The sequence below is a fragment of the Acomys minous genome (genome assembly GCF_964271855.1).
Source record: "Acomys minous genome assembly, chromosome: 12".
In the NCBI taxonomy this organism is placed as follows: domain Eukaryota; kingdom Metazoa; phylum Chordata; class Mammalia; order Rodentia; family Muridae; genus Acomys; species Acomys minous.
In genome coordinates, this window is record NC_140493.1 from 23,317,542 (window position 1) to 23,329,256 (window position 11,715).

Here is an 11,715-nt window from a genome sequence, read left to right on the forward strand (position 1 = left end):
GTGTAAGTGGTTTGCCTGCCTGGCTATCAAAAAATTCAACCTGGGAACAGGCGACACAACTAGTGAAGACCTTTGCCACCAAACTTAATGACCTGAGTTTGATGCCAAGGATTTACTTGGTGGAAGCCGAGAAGCAACTCTGAAAGTTGCCCTCTGACCTCCACTTAGACTCAAGGATACTGCACACACTAAGTAAATAAAAAAGTTGAGACTTGGCCCCATATAGTGAGAAAGTGCGCCCAGCGTTTGGACTTTCTGATTAGAGTAGGCAAAGATGGCCAACAGGGCAACACCTTATGTTAAAAATAAAAACAAAAACTCAAGCTGAGGGTTGTGGCTCAGGCCTTTAATCTCAGCACTCAGAAAGGCAGAGGCAGGCAGATCTGTGAGTTTGAGGCCAGCCTGGTCTACAGAGAGAATTCCAGGACAGCCAAGGCTACACAGAGAAACTTCTTTCAAAAACCCAAAAAATAAAAATAAGGTAAAGAAAGTTATGCCAAGAGTGGGTAAGGGTTTCTCAAGGGATGGCTGCTTTTGGCACTTTGTTTTGCCTCCTCTGTAGTGTGTAGGCGAGTATGATGGTAACACAGATGACTCGGGACCTCTTCTGAGTGCAGTCAGAGTATCCAGTAAGATGCTCGGATAGGTATATATTTTTCTAAGATTTGCATAATCATAAGTTTACTGCAGTTCTTCAAGGAAGCTCTTTCCACATGGGTTTCTCTTTTACTATAGCTCCCCTGTGTCTGGTAGCATCTGGAATCCCGCTGAAGGAAACCCATCTGGGAACACAAGTATACAATAGATTTCAGTGTGGACTCAAATTGCTGCTGGCATTCTGCATGCAGGAAAAGGCTGGTCCCCGTGGCCATCGGTGAGGATCCACAACGAGAATAGGTTTGAAGGGTAATCAGGGCGCTATGAAATTAAACACAACCTGGGAGCCATGAAATTAAACATAACCTGAAATCTCACAGTGCATCTCTGCCAGGAATTTCATACAGCTTGTCAACATTTGACAGCGTTTCTCAAAATGTTCTTTTGTTTGTTTTTGTTTTTTTGTTTTTTTCAAGACAGGATTTCTATGTAGCCTTGGCTAGCCTGGAGACTCGCTTTGTGGACCAGGCTGGCCTTGAACTCACAGCAATCCACCAGCCTCTGCCTCCCAAGTGCTGGGATTACAGGCTCTCAAATGTCTAACGACATATTTTTAAAAGAGTTGTGAAATTGGAAGAAAAAAGCTTTTAAAAAATTTTGAGCCAGACATGGCAATGCATTTCTGTAGTCCCAGCTCTTCTGGGACTGAGGCAGGGGGATCATGAGTTTAATACTGAAAAAAAAAATTTTTTTTTTAATCTAAAATAGATTCTAGGTGAAACAATTATTTTAACATTTTCAGTTATGATCAATGTTGTGTCGAACCTGAGAGTGTAAGCCTGTAATCCCAGCTACTCAAGTGGCTGCAGCAAGATCAAGGCCAGCCTGGTCACCCTAGTGAAACCTTGTCTCAAAAAGTAAAAAGAGCTGGGCATGATAGCACAGCCTATAATCCCAGCACTAGGGAGGCAGAGGCAGGAGGATCTCTGTGAGTTCAAGGTCAGTCTGGTCTACAAAGTGTGTCCAGAACCACCATGGCTACACAGAGAAACCCTGTCTCAAAAAACAAAAACTGGGGCTCAGAGGTTAAGAGCACTTGCTGCTCTTCCAAAGGTCCTGAGTTCAGTTTCTGTTTTGGTTTTTTTGTTTTGGTTTTTCAAGACAGGGTTTCCCTGTGTAGGCTTGGCTGTCCTAGACTTGCTTTGTAGACCAGGCTGGCCTCAAACTCACAGTGCTAGGATTAAAGGCGTGCTGACAACCACATGGTGGCTCACAACCATCCATAGTGAGATCTGGTGCCCTCTTTTGGCCTGCAGGAGTTACATGCAGGCAGAACACTGTATGCATAAAATATTTTTTTTTTTTTTTTTTTTAAGTTAAGCTGGGTGCGGTGGCACACACCTTTAATCCAGCACAAATTCAATCCCCAGCAACCACAAGGTGGCTCACAGCCATCTTATAATGTGATCTGGTGCCCCTTCTAATGTGTAGGCATACGTGCAAGCAGAACACTGTATATGTAATAAATAAATAAATCTTTAAAAAATTATTATTATTATTATTATTAAAAAAAAAGAAACTGTGGAAACAGCTCCCGGGTGGAACACTTACCTAGCATGTGAGCAATCCTCCATTTGTTGGGGTGATCTTTTTCGGCAGTGTGTGAAGACTGTATTACTCAAATGCTGATCTCTGTACCAGCAGAGAGATGATTACAGGCCTTGGTATTGTTAGTCTTTGGCTGCATCCTATTTTGTAAACCTACACTTCCCTTACCCTCGGATTGGTTTAATAAAAGGCTGAACCATCAAAAGCTAAGGCAGGGAAGGGAGGCAGAGAGAGAATGAATCGGGCACAAATGAGGCACCAGCCAGACATGGAGGAAGAAACAGGTGTCCGGACTACAAGACCAAGAGGGAATGAGCCATGAGGCAGAACATAGATTAATATAAACGGGTTAATTTAAGATGAAAGCTGGTTAGGAACAAGCCGAAGCTATGGTCAAGGTTTGATAATGAATCTCTGTGTCATTATTTGGGGGCTTGTGCTCCAAAGAAAGCCCTGTTTTATAAGTTCAAATCCAAGTGCTGAAGGAAGAAACATATTCAATCAGGAAGAAGCATATTCAACCAGCTAAAAAAAAAATAAAGTCTTTGTTTCAGAGCAGCAGCATGTATGTTTGATACTGGGATTTTGAGAACTTTGTGTTGCTTTTGTTTGATTTGGGGCAGGTTCTTATTCTGCAGGCTGTCTGGATTGGTTCTTGCTTTGTAGCCCAGTCTGGCCTCAAACTTGTGATAATCCACCTGCCTCAGCTTCTCTAGTGCTAGGATTACAGCTATGGACAACAACACCCAGCTTTAAAGTTTTGCTTTGTGTTTTATTTGAGATAAGGTTTCACTGTGCAACCCAAGCTGGCCTCCCACATGCAATTGCCTTAGCTTCATAAGTTCCTGGAACTTTAGCTGTGTACATTGAAGCTCAGTTTTCTTTTTCTTTTTCTTTCCTTCTTTCTTTTTTTCTTTTTTCTTTCTTTTTTGTTTTTTTGTTGTTGTTGTTTTGTTTTTGTTTTTTTCGAAACAGGGTTTCTCTGTGCTATCTTGCCTGTCCTGAACTCGCTTTGTAGACCAGGCTGGTCTCGAAACTCACAGAGATCCACCTGCCTCTGCCTCCTGAGTGCTGGGATTAAAGGCATGTGCCACCATGACCAGCTTTTTTTTGGGGGGGGGGGTGGTTTCGAGACAGAGTTTCTCTGTGTAGCCTTGGCTGTCCTGGACTTGATCTATAGACCAGGCTGGCCTCGAACTCACAGAGATCTGCCTGCCTCTGCCTCCCGAGTGCTGGAATTACAGACATGTGCCACCGAGCCCAGCAAGGCTCAGTTTATTTTTTTATTCTTCATGCAAGCGTCAATATCACAAACTTGGATCCCCTGCTTATAACTGCCTGGTATATATTTCATTTACTGATTAAGTAACACTTCTCACCTCTTCTAGAACATCTTTTTTTTTTCTTGTTTTTGTTTTCCAAGACAGGGTCTCTCTGTGTTAGTCTTGGCTGTCCTGGACTTGCTTTGTAGACCAGGCTGGCCTCGAACTCAGCGATTGACCTGCCTCTGCCTCCCTAGTACTGGGATTAAAGGCGTGCGCCACCACACCTGGGACTCTAGAACATCTTTTTTAAAAGATTTATTTTTATTTATGAATGTGTGCGTTTATATGCATGTCCATTCAGGTGCTTCTGGAAGTCAGAAGAGGGTGTCAGAGGGTGAGCTGGAGTTACAGACAGTGATGAGCTTCCCAGGATGCTAATAACTGAACCCAGTTCCTCTGCAGGAGTAGCAAGGAGTCTTAACCTCTGAGCCATCTCTCTAGCTCCCAAGGACGTACACTGTAGACACATACAGAACCGAAGAGAATCATAAAAGCCCTGAGAGGTCTGTCCTCATTGGCTCCTCTTTCTCATTATCCTTTGTGGTGGCTTTCCTTTTTTTCTCTCCAGTCACGTACTCCAGGCTTAAACCCTAAGTCCCTTTTCTACCTACCTGACTATCTTAACTCCCTAGAGCTTATTTAGTCCAGTAGGCTTCAGTACCACCTGTATGCTGGCTTCATCCAAGACCCCACTATTGAAACTGGCTCATGTAATTAGGTATCTAAATTGGGTATCTAAAAGGCTCCTCAAAAGTAGCATGCCCAAGCCTAGGGCTGTAGATTAGTGGTAAAGGGCTTCATAGCATGTGTAAGGCTCTGAGTTTGATCCCTAGCATCAAAAAATGAAATAAAATAAAATAAAATAAAGTAATAGCCAGGCATGATTGCCTTTAATCTTAGCAGCACTTGAGAAGCAGAGATGTACCTCTCACTCTCTGAGTTCCGGGCCACCCGTGTCTACAGAGTGAGCCAGAACAGCCAGGACTAAATAATAACAACAGCAACAGCAATTCAAACTGACCTTCTTTCTATCAGATTCAATCCTTCTCAATTAAGGAAAATTTTAGTTTTTCAATTGCTTGTATGGGGGTTGGGGGTGGGGTGGGCAGGTGGCTCATAAAAATGCTACTGCTGGCAAGGGAAATGAAACATGAAAGGCCAGAAAAGAAATCAGGTTCAACATGACTTAGCTAGCGGATGCTGGTTAAAACCTCTAGAGTCTGACACTGGCCGGTTTATTATAGACATATTTAAGTACAATATAATTTTGGAAAAAGCTTTCCTGGTAACAGTTATTTCACTCCTATATGCACCATATAGCTCCAGCCTTGTGGGTGGAAAACAGGTATGCATACCCTTGAGGAGATGAGCTTGTGTACTTAACATTCCTAGTTTCCTGTGAGCACAAGGACACCGTGCCCTCTACCGTTACTCATCCCAGAGCCTCCACAGCATCCTCCCCACCCCTGACTCTATATCCAATGCATCCGCAAATCTTGCTCTGCTTTCAGAAATATTCCTATAAGCTAGAGTGCCACCACCTTGGTTCCATCGTTCTTGTCTAGGCCCCCAGCATGTCATCTGTACTGTAATAGCGACCTCTGCCCTCTTGCTTCCATTTAAAGCCATATTTGTACAATTGCATTTGAGTCAAGACTAGGTCCATTGCTTGAGAGCCCATTAACTCAGCTTAGAGATGCAACTTCAGGGAGCAGATGAAAGCCCTCAGCGACTGTGCAATCTTTCATCCCAGGGCGTTTGGTTTTGCAAGGCAACTTTAAAAACAGGACTTCAGAGGCTAAGCAACAGAGCAGCCCTGAGCTCCTGTAGTAGAGGATCTAGCAGCTAAGATGCTGCCTTTTTTTCCCCTCTTGATCTTTTGCCCGGGGTTTGAGGTAGGAAATTCTCTGTCCAGGCTTTTCATGTGGATGTGTTTGAAGCTCTGTTTCCCATGGCCATAAGGTTTGTTTGTAGTTCATCTCCTGTTCCATTTGTTTCTCTTCCCCAATCAGAATCTCTGAAGCCCTACCTACCCCAGCCTACACATGCACTTTACCAACCAGAGCCAGAAGCATCACTGTGGATCCTCTGGTATAGGCTACATCAAGCAAAATCTAAACTGAGGCATACGGGGTAATTAAAAAGGCCAGTGGAGGGCCAGGCTGTCTCTGTATTGTATCCTAAATTGTGTCTTTTCCTTTTACCACAGACTTAAAAGACTAGATTATTCTTGGCTGCAAATAATATACTGTTTGAGTATTTTTTGTTTTGTTTTACTTTGCTAAAAATTTTTAGATTTATCCATCATATTTTATATTTTTTATGTGAATGAGGAGTGTGTGTGTGTGTGTGTGTGTGTGTGTGTGTGTGTGTGTGCGCCACATGCATGCCTGATGGGGTATGAGATACCTTGGAGCTGGTAGAGTAGCAGGCCTTCCCCCTCCCCTTTGGTTTTTTGAGATTGGAAGTGTTTGGGTGTTTTTAGTTTTTTGTTTTTTCTTCCAAGACAGGGTTTCTCTGTGTAGCCTTGGCTATCCTGGACTCACTCACTTTGTTGACCAGGTTGGCCTCGAACTCAGGGATTTGCCTGCCTCTGCCTCCCTGAGTGCTGGAATTAGAGGTGTGTGCCTCCACACAGCGGTCTTCTTGTTCTTGTTCTTCTTCTTCTTCTTCTTCTTCTTCTCCTCCTCCTCCTCATCCTCCTCTTCCTCTCTGTCTCTCTGTCTCTCTCTGTCTTTGTCTCTGTCTCTGTCTGTCTGTCTGTCTCTCTCTCTCTCTCTCTCTCTCTCTCTCTCTCTCTCTCTCTCTCTCTCCCTCCCTCCCTCCCTCCCTCCCTCTCTCCAGAGTGGTGTGGCTTATTTATTTATTTATTTATTTATTTATTTATTTATTTATTTATTCTGTATACAGTGCTCTGCCTGCATGTATACCTGCAGGCCAGAAGAGGGCACCAAGTGATTTCTGGGAACTGAACTCAGGCCCTCTGGACGAAAGCACCAGATTCTCTGGTACTGGAGATACAGAATTTTAGACATGATTTGCCTTGTGGGTACAGGGACCCCCAGCCAGGTCCTCTGGACAGGGCTCTTAGCTATTGAACCGTCTCTCAAGACCCAGGGTTGCTTTTTTTTTTTTAAGGGGGTGGGGGTGTTCAAGACAGGGTTTCTCTTTGTATCCATGGCTGCCCTGAAACTTGCTCTGTAGACTAGGCTGGCTTTGAACTCATAGAGATCCACCTGTCTCTGCCTCCCAAGAGCTGGGATTAAAGGTGTGCACCAAAATTTGGTGATGAGGCTTAGCTATTTCCTGCTGGTCCTCTCAGCCTTCCCTCTCTAGTCTGTCTGTGTTCCTTCCTTTGTGCCGTCCTCGGATACCCAGAAACACTTTCTACCAGGGACTTCCCAGTAGCTGCGCTGGGCTGGGACTCAGCAAGGAGACTCTCACTACCTTTCCTGTTGTGTTACAGCTCTGATGGGAAAGGCATCCGGGCATTCGAGCGCCAGGGAATACTACAAAGTCACACCACACAACAAACCTCACACAAGGGATTTATTGGGAGAGGAAAACCCAGGGGAGTGGCTGCCTCTGCTCAGGTGAGAAGCAGAGCACAAGACAGGGTTTCTTGCAGTGGGGTGAGAGGTCATGGAGCTTTCCAGGGTGGTATTAATAGGATTTCAAGTCCAGAGGTTGGGTCAAGCTCAGAGACTGTTGGGATTTCACCCTGGGCTTTTTACTCTGTAGGGTAGGGACTGGGTCCTGCCATTAGGACAGTTAGAGTATTCTGTGGGGGGAAGCTGGAGGTTGAAGGTCCTCAGGGGAAGGGCCTGGCCTCTCATGGGCCTCAAGCAGTTTATACCTGTCCCCTGTTAAGCTCTGTCTATACTTATTCTTGCCCTGTTACAGACTGCTTGCCGGAGCCTTTGCTCCTTCCGCAGCTCCATGCACTAGTGACTCCACCACTTGTCCCAATGGCTCTTTCCTCTCATTGCAGTCGTCCTCTCTGTCCTACCCAGCCTGCTTGCAGGATCGCTTCCTCCCAGCCACACTCCCAGTTCCTGGGACTTCCCACTCTTGGTAATGCTGGGGTCCAAAAAGCCAAACCAACCCAAGCTATCACAAGAATCCATCAAAGCAAGATTTTTTTTTTTTTTTGGTTTTTTTTTTTTTTCGAGACAGGGTTTCTCTGTGTAGCCTTGGCTGTCCTGGACTCGCTGTGTAGGCCAGGCTGGCCTCGAACTCACAGTGATCCGCCTGCCTCTGCCTCCCGAGTGCTGGGATTAAAGGCGTGCGCCACCACGCCCGGCTCAAAGCAAGATTTTTATTTGACTTAAACAGCAAATACTGACCCATCGGAGACAAAAGCACAGACACAGAAACAGCCTTTGCCTTTAAATGTTCATCTTATCTTAGTAAGTATTTAAGCAGATGACAAAATCTTATTGTACTCGGGCCACTACTGATAGATCAGGGCTGCAGAACAGACTCGGGAGCTGAACTGCAACCCTGAATGTACAGCATTTTTAAAGGCTGGAACCCAAAACTGAGGGGGGAGCTGTGTGGGCTGTAACATGTCCCATCATATATATATATATATATATATATATATATATATATATATATATATATAATTTGTCTGTTTGTTTCTTCAAGACAAGGTCTCTCTGTGTTAGCCTTAGCTGTCTTGGACCCACTTTGTAGACCAGGCTGGCCTCAAACTCACAGCGATCCACTTGCCTCTGCCTCCCAAGTGTTGGGATTAAAGGCGTGTGCCACGACGCCCGGCTCATCCCTGTCATATTTTGACACAAGGCATTGAGCAAGGAAATAAACACTGGTGACTGAGTCTTATCCAGGTCACCTGGTTTCAGGGTCCTTGACTCAGCTTTTGCAGTCAGATCCCCTCCTGGGCCAGGAATTCAGGATGATAAGGAACAAAGGAGTGGGCAAGCTGCACATAGTCAACTTGAGTCAGCACGGGCAATACGTTTACAGTGTGTGCGCCTCAGTTTAGATAATTGGCAACTTCTTTCCATCCTTTACTAGTTAAACAGACGAACATGAAACACCTGCAGAAGCAAGAGAAGAGTGGGTTCCAGGGTCTGGGAACATGAGCTCAGTTTTGACCCTTCTAGCAGGATGCAGGTTGTTCGTGAGATGCCTGGACACAGGCAACTGTCTCTTAACAGTACGACCTGATGCCCCGTTGGGTCTGAGGTCTCACGAATAACGAGGGCTCAGCAGTGTAAGTCAAACAGAAGCCATTTCATTCACCACAGAATTTTCAAGGCTAGCTAACTAGGGATGCAGCCAGACTCAGGAAGCTGGATCTGTGACCCCGGGCAGTTTCCAGGGTCAGTTTTGATATGGGAAACCCCACAAACAGGTGCATGTGCAATATTTAGGCTATCCAAACAAAGAAGTACTCTCTAACCTTTAAACTTATTGGCTAAGTCTAATGTCATAGGAGTCAATGGAGTTTCCAAAACCCAAGGGCCTTGTGTTCGAGAAATCTCCCTGACTAGAAAAACAAGATGTCATAGTTAGGGGAAGGAACATAAATCAAATTAAAGTTACAGGCTAAAGTACAACTATTAGAGCTATTGTCAAATTTTAATACAACAAATTCAGTCCCTTCACCCCAGTGTGAGCATTACAGCTTGGATGGTAATGTTATCCTGGCAGTTGGGAGCCAAAGATTACAACAAAGTCACATCACACAACAAACCTCACACAAGAGATTTATTGGGAGGGAAAAACTCAGGAGGGTGGCTGCCTCTGCTGGGGGTGAGTCGGGGTGGGGGAGAAGCAGCAAAGAACTGAACAGAACACAGTGTATAGTGTTTCTTGGGGGTGGGGTGGAACTTTCTAGAGTGGCCTAGGCTCAGAGAGATTATGTGGTCTTGATCTTGGGGCAAACTTAGGGATTTGTGGGATTCACCCCCACCCCCACCACTCCCCACCCCCGTCCCCCACCCCCATCTGGCCAATCTCCTGTTTTGAAGGAATAGGAGTGGCCATTACAGTAGCCACTGGAAAGGCCAGGAGGGAAGTCTGGGAACAGGGCCTAGCCCCTGGAGCTCCTCAGGGCGAGCCTGGCCACTCGCATGCCCTAAGGATTTACACATTTTACAAAATATACACGGGAATATATGCCCATAGTAGGGCTGCCCCTAGAGTTGGCCTGAATAGCCAGCCTCTAGTGCTTTCCCATGCTACCTCTCAGCCTTTCTTCCTAGCCAGCTCCATTCCTTTTTGCCACACACTGACATGCAGAAACACTCTCCACCTGGGACCCCACAGCCACCACACTTGCTTAGGATCCGGAGAGGGCAACAGCATCCCTCCGCAGAAGACGAAAAGAAGACCAACACGAAATAAGACATCAAGCTACATAACTCTAGAAGCTTAGACCTCAGCATAAAAACACAAGCATCGACAGGCAGGACATTAAACCTCCTCCAAAACCCAGCAACCCTAAATGCCCTAGGCCGTGAAATATTCAATATAAGCTTGGCATGGTGGTGACTACATTTAATCCCAGCCTTTGGGAGGCAGAAGCAGGCAAGTCTCTGAGTTCCAAGACAGCCAGGACTACATAAGAAAACTCTGTCTCAAAACAAAACAACAAAAATAACCAGAGATGATGGGTGACTCTAAGGAAACAGTGTCCTTCAAACTCAAAAGGACTGATACACATATGAACTCATAGAGACTGTGGCCCAGATGGGGCCCCATCGATGAGAGGTGGAAGGGGGCACGGGCTCCCACCCTTAGCTAAGAAGCTGTCTGCAATTGATACCAGATTGCAAAGACACAGTTTTCTTCAATGACGTCTCAGGGATATATTAGCCATACTTTAGGGAGGGCCCCATACCCAGCAGTAGTTGGCTAACACCAAATTAATTCAACAGTACTTTTGGAAAGTTTTTGTTTTTATATTGTGTTGTTTGGGCATTTCTGTATTATGAGCCCTTTACTTGTATATGTTGGCTTCCAGCTTTGTGTTTTTTTGTGGTTTGTTGTTGTTGTTTGGTTTTTTGAGACAGAGTTTCTTTGTGTATACCAAGCTGGCCTGCTCCAAGCTAATAAGAAACTGAAAACTGTCGGCTAGACTTATCTTACCAGGCCCTCTCAGTGTGAGCAAACATCCTGCAACGGTGATACCCCGACCACAGAATTATTTTTGTTGCTACTTTCCTATTATGAATCATAATGTACCTGATATGCAGATGATTTTAGACAACTCCTCTTGTGGGACCCCAGAGGGACCCTTATTCTAGAGCCCTGAAGAACACTGAAGCCCCAAAAGGCTTGATCTCGGGACCAAGCCTACTCCACGACAGGCTTCGGTTTCTTACGAGTTCAGAACAGGCCTAAGTCCCCATTCCTCAGAAATGAGCTCAGCGTACCCTGGAAATGCTGCAGAGAACGGACAGCCAATCAGGGGCGGCCTAGCTACCTGGCTGGAGGAAAACAAGTTTGTTTAGGTTAGTTTACTGCTATACTAATTACTTAAAGAAGAATTACTGCCAGCCTGGAAATCTGCCTTATGATTAGCTCAGGACCGCTGACTAGGGTCACCCACGGATACTCAGCTTGCCTAGGCTTTCTAGTTTGAGTGCTCCAATCATGTTAAAGATTGGCTAACCAATCTGAATGCCCCAAGATGTCTTTAAGAAGAGCCTGTGAGCTCACTTTGGGGTCCCCATCATGCCTAAGGGGTGACCCCAGCATGCTGGATTTCTGTAGAATAAACAGTATGCAAATTGTTGCTTGCATACTATTTGAGTCTGAGGTCTTTTCTTTAGTGCATTCAGGCCCCTAACACTGTGAAAGGATCATTTGGCTCCCAAACGGTCACAACCAACAGATAAAGAACTGCTGTCCATCTTGCTGGCTGCCAATTTCTTTTTTCTTTCTTTTTAAACATTTTATTTATTTATTTTTGCTGGCTGTCAATTTCTAACATACTATGAAGGACAACAAATCAAGGCAAGAAAGACGGATCTGACTGGTCAGTGGTGGCACATGTCTTTAATCTCAGCACTCTGGGAGGCAGAGGCAAGTAGATCTCTGAGTTCGAGGCCAGTCTGGTCTATGAAACAAGTTCCAGGACAGCCAAGGCTACACAGAGAAAGCCTGTCTAGAAAAACCAAGAAAGAGCCCGGCGTGGTGGCGCACGCCT

At 45.3% G+C, this 11,715-nt stretch overlaps 1 protein-coding gene across 1 annotated transcript in view; it reads left to right on the top strand.

Annotated features, from left to right (window-relative positions):
- The window catches only part of LGALS2 (galectin 2), a 346,473-nt gene that overhangs the window by 111,394 nt on the left and 223,364 nt on the right, over positions 1-11,715 (top strand). The gene's annotated exons all lie outside the window — the stretch shown is intronic.